Raw genomic sequence first — 6,000 nt, 5'->3', positions numbered from 1 at the left:
TTCACTCACTCACTGAAAGAAAGAATTTCAACCACCACAATACACATCAAAAAGAACTTCAGTCCTTCCACAGAAGGTAATGTGATGTAGTAATGATATAAGGAGTCTTGAAATGGGACTGACTAAATGACATTGATTTGTTTTGAAATTAAAAGAAAATGAAACCATTTCTCCCTAAAGATCGGTATCTCCGCTTCAAGCACCTAGAACTAGCATTAAGTTGTCATTTAAAGCACTCTGTTCTCTCATTTAAACAAGAAAGGAAAATGGAAGTGTGTAGGTGATGCAAAGATGAAAAGAAAGGTTCAAGGAGGCCACTGGGCAAAGTGCGTACTAGTTCCTAAAATTTCCATTACATACTTTTTTTTCAGCGTGCGGAGTATACTCATGGAAAGGCTCTCATCAAGTTCAATTGTGCCTTCTCCTGAGTATGGAAGAGAAACATTTTAACCAGTGCCAATTCAGGGCTGCAAAGCTTACCTTTCTCCAACTGCTCAGGGAACATTTTCAATCTAGGCTACAAGCTATAAAGTCAGCCTAGATAGGAAGTGTAGTCATGATGAACAAAAGGTAATATGCCTTGTTAACGTATTAAAGGGAGAAGTTGCACTGCTGCTGACACGTGCTAGATAACTCAGTACCTCACACCAAATGCTTACTCATCCATTTGTCTAGACAAATCTGTGATGATACAGGCAGGCTTTTTCAGCTCCAGATCAACAGTTGGGTGCTTCTATCCCTACCATAACTCCCTTTTATGACCTGAATAGATCAAGTTATTTAACTTCTAGGATTACTGAACATTGTTTCAGAGTGAAAAACTCCAGAAGAATAAACATCTTACATAGATCCCTGAAATATTTCACTTTCACACTTTTAAGGGGTTGAGTTCTAGTCTAGGCATGGCATATGAAAGGAACATTTACCACTGCAAAAGGCCAACTTTGCCTACTTTGGGCATCATACTAGCCTATCCTCAGTGGGTCTTTCTCAACAGATTCTGCAAACCAAGAAAGGTAAATATAGCATCTGTGAAAGCATCTCTTAGAAAGTACAAGTAGCATAGTACTGACAAAAATGCTTACTCAGCTTTTCCACTTAAATTCTTAGGAATATGAAACAGACATATAAAGGAGAGCACAGCATTACAATCTGTGTAGCATATACACTAACATGGGGACTGAGTGGACACGAAGGCCATTGCTATGTCTGAGCATCACCAGAATGCATTTCTGGTAGACAATCAGTAGCCTCTGCTCTGCCATTTATTGAGGATAAGAAGGATAGGGAGAATGGCACTGACAAAAGCTGTAAGGAAACAGAATTGCCTATGGATAGACAAGGTAATAGCATTTAGTGCAATGAGCAGATCATGTACTAAATTCTCTCTTTCTGACTTGTTCCATGTCAATACAAATGCTGTCAGACCTTGATTATTATTGCAGTGAACAATAAATACGTTTGAGACAATATAAAACAAAAGCATAAGTGATACCCTGATAAAGAAGAGACAAGAAACACGTTACAGATGCTGAATTTCAAGAAAGAATTAAAAGTAAACAAAATAATTTGATCTGGATGTTTTTCCATGCCAAGGATTTTTAAACAGTCAGCTAGATTGTAAAAATATTGTGGTTTGGAAGTAGAAACCCATACAAAGAGAGGTTAAAAATAGCCAAGATGGGAAATGAATACAGGGGAACCCCTGAGCATGTTATGGGAAACTTCTCTGTCTTTCTGCTGGAAGACTAGAAAACCAGGATGCTCTACTGCTCTGTTTTATTTTGTTTGGCAGCAGACCAGTATGTCCAGTATGACTGGGGTGGCCTAGGATCTTATTATTAGCATCTGTCCACCTAACATTGCTACTATTAAAAGGCCATTCTAACCTTCTAAAAAGGAAAATTAAGCTGCTGTGAGTGGAAATATATGTCATTCTTTTCCGCCCATGTGTTTTATTATTCTTTTCTTTAGGCTACTGATCAGGACTGCCATTTTGCTACCGCAGTCACCCAACTTGAGTGTATAACATGATGGTCGACAGTACTACTAATGATAGACCATAACCCTATTTTCCTGACCATACAGGTTGGCAAAATCTGCATGAATAATTGCAGTGTCAAAAGCAGCTAGAGGCCTAACCTGTGCCTTACTACCATCTCCATGTGATTTTTTTTTTCTAGTTTTCCCTTTAGAAACAAAACAAGCTACTCACCACAGGTAAAAAAACTTGACGACCCTGAATTCAAAGGGGTTGTGTGTCAAAGCAGCACTTCTGGTGAACTCTTGCTCCCTATCATCCTCTGTTATAGTTTACACTTGAAATTTCCAGCTCAAGGTTCTCAGTTAAATTGTTTCAGCTGTTCATCTTAAGAGCCACCTACTCATGAGTAAAAATGACTACTACAGAAATAAAACCCTGACAGGAAATTAATGAAATTCACAACTCCCAGCATAAAACTAGTGCTTTATTTTCAAGAATAGCTTTTTGCATTTACTACTTTACTCTTTCACCATTAAATAAATATTAACTGTGGTGTTTAGATGTACAAGCGCTTCATTCTCTATTAACCGAAATTTGCAGTTATCCTTGGACTTCCGATGAAGGGGAGTGCTTTTAAGCAGAATTATATTTTTTCCATATGACTTAACAGTTGGATAGAACATAATGAAGCAGGCAGGAATCTGCGTGTATTTAATTAAGTCTACCAATCTGTTGGTCTTACAGCATTCACCTTTAATTGTGTTCATTATATAGTTTGATTGTGTTTGATGCTGTTAGGTTTCTAAACTTAGTATGTACTGTAAATAGTGTTGCCCATGGCACAGGTCTCCTGTGCAGTATTTGGGTCTCCCTGCAATACTCAGGTCAGCAGACTTGCAGTTCTCCTGTACCATAAATGAAGAAAAGTCATTGAACACTAACCTTACTAGTGCACACATTTTTTCTAAATTTAGAAATTTATTCAAAAAAAGCTGACCAGATACAGCATGATAGTTGTGTCCCATAAGAAATTATCTATATCAAATAGCTGATAACATGTACAAAGTGTCTTGCTATGTTAAATCCTTTTTGGGGTTAAAAAACTGCAACAAAAAAATGAAGGCAGGATTTATTCCAAAGCCTGTTAATGATATTTGCAAAGAGCCTTTATGAGTCAGAATGCAAAGTTTGCTCCATGGTGGCTTAATTTGCCAGCCAAGAAGTGCTCTCAAGCTCTGCTAATCAAAAGATTGAAATGCAGCCTTTGGGATCAGGCTGAGCCTATTACTCAGAAACTGAAAGAATTTAGTTGAGTTGCCAGACCAACCTTAGAATCTTTCTTCCAAAATACAGTTAGTTTTCACACTTTACCACTCCAGTAGAGTGAAATCTCAGCACAATGCAAGACAGATTAGACATGCAAATGCCTATTAATAATAAAGACAGGTAGGTGTGTCTCTTTCACACTTCAGGAAAATTACCATGGTTTCCAAGGCCCTTATGGACCTCAGAAGGCTATTGCTGTATATACCATGATCTAGTTATTTAAAGGTTAGATGGCAAATCAGTGAGACAGTTGCCTGTATGAAGAATTTTGTTTTTCAGATGGATTTCTTCTAATGCAACGATTTTATTATAATCTTCTAGTATAATTTCTTGGTTTGGCTTGTTTAGAAAGTTAAAAAACATCAGACATCTCTTCCGTTACTTGTTCTTTCATGTAATCACATATAAATGTCCTTCAAAACACTCCTAGTGTGTCTTAAATTACACTGCATCCTCTTCATAATTCATGACTACCAGTTGTGAAGCCTTCCTTTGAATGCGCTTTGTGTCTTCAGTAGTGCAAAACTAGTCAAATTGGCATTAGCAGGACTATTAACATATTCTGCAGGGGAGTATATGCAAATTCACAGATATGCATCTATAACTATGCTTAACTGGTAGAATCACAGGCTGGTTGAGGTTGGAAGGAACCTCTGGAAGGGATCTGGTCCAAACCCCTCCTCAAGCAGGGCCACCTAGAGCCAGTTGCCCAGGACCATATCCGGATGGCTTTTGAATATGTCGAGGGATGGAGACTCCACAACCTCTCTGGGCAGCCTGTGCCAGTGTTCCATCACCCTCGCAGTAAAAAAGTTTCCTTCTGTTCAGAGGGAGCCTCCTGTGTTTCAGTTTTCCTTTGGTCTTGTCACTGGGCATCACTGAAAAGAGCCTAGTTCCATCTTCTTTACACCCTCCCACTGTGATGAGATCCCCTTGAGCCGCCTTTTCTCCAGGCTGAACAGCCCCAACCTTTTCCTCATAGGAGAGATGCCCCAGTCCCTTAATCATCTTAGTGGCTTTTCACTGGACTCTCTCCAGTATGTGCATGTCTCTTTTGTCCTGGGAAGCCCAGAACAGGACACAGCACTCCAGCTGCAGCTTCACCAGTACTGAGTAGAGGAGAAATGTGCCACTATACAGTACTTCACACTTCAAACATATACCAGCACTTTCTGAAGTTGGTTTTGGTACTTCCAGGTCTCAGAACCAGTACTTCTAGATTTCTTTTTAAATTACTGTACTAGATACACTGTCAACAATTATTTTAATAAAACAGACTGTGTGGTATATTCACCTATTAAGTGTAACTGTACATACGTACACATCTATATTTCACACAGAAAAGAGATATTCTGAAGGTCCCAGTTATGCTGAATTTAGTATCAGTTTATGCAGTGTCTCAGCTTGCTCTATGTTACCACAGGGTTTAAGTCTTTGTTGAATAATTCAACGCTATACTTTTCACAGTTGGAACTTTCATTTATGCTGCTATTAGGTTCTCATCTGTCAGACAGCTATGGTCCTTGTAACTCTTTTCTTATCTGGAGAAGTAGTTTTATTTTCTTACCCAGTGATCATGCCAACCATGCATATCATTTCCCTTGTCTCTCCTTCTGTAAAGACATTTTTCCTGACGTGTACCTCTTGGATTTCTTAATTTTAGAGAAGATTCATGGCAGTAACTACTGAAATCATCTTCAGGTATATACATTCTCCAGCAGCTGTTTCTATTTAACCATGCTTCTTGAACTTCAAGGAATGGTCTATGAAATACCTGTAAGATTTTCTTTCTGCCGATCCATATCATGTACTTACTTGAGTTTTAATATCTTCTCTCTCAGAATTGCATAGCCTAGCAGAGGTCTCTCAGTAATTCTTGGACACAATTTAAAAAGGGTTGCAAGATTAACATGTAAACAAACAAGCAAAGTAATATATGTCTTGTGTTCAAAGAAAGCTTAATGCTTTCCACAAAGAACCACCAAAGGGAGCCCTGTGAGTGTTATGCAATTCTCAGGAGGTAAGTGATCTGAAAACCAAACAACACTGGGACTTTTTTCTTTGAGGACTTCTGTCAGGCATCTATGTCATTTAATAAGTTCCCTGGCAAACTATCATGATATACACTTAAATGTAACCATCTTCAAATGATGCATCAGTCTTTCAGTATCCTCATGCCATCTGCAAACACTTAAGCTGACAGGTACCTTTAGAATTCTCAAAAATGCTTTGCTGTATTTTATCACATTTAGATCACCGAGATGAAACTTTATCAGCAATGTGTCAGTAAATATAGCAATGGGTAAAACGGGAATTTTATATATTTCAGATTACATCTGTCAATATTTTATGTTTAAATACATACTGCATCAACCTGTCTTTGGTGAACTGATGTTTTTTATTGCATCATTTCTATATGAGATGAATGTTTGATGAAACACAAAAATTGGATATATTCAAGAGACAAGCTTACTAGCAATTTATTCATATTGATTTTAGGGCCATGCAAACTAAATAGGACTTATGCTCATATCAGAAAATTCCCTGTTATCAAAGGTTTTCTTCAGTTGTTTGCCACTTTGCTTTGATTATATTAATAAAATAACATTAAAAACAATGCATTTTTAATATTGTAATAAGTTCTGGCAGGAAATTATGAGGCAGGATCTGAATGGTAAGCAGAGACAGCA

The sequence above is a fragment of the Phalacrocorax carbo genome, chromosome 1 (assembly GCF_963921805.1).
Source record: "Phalacrocorax carbo chromosome 1, bPhaCar2.1, whole genome shotgun sequence".
Lineage (NCBI taxonomy): Eukaryota > Metazoa > Chordata > Aves > Suliformes > Phalacrocoracidae > Phalacrocorax > Phalacrocorax carbo.
Note: the sequence above shows the minus strand (reverse complement) of the source record.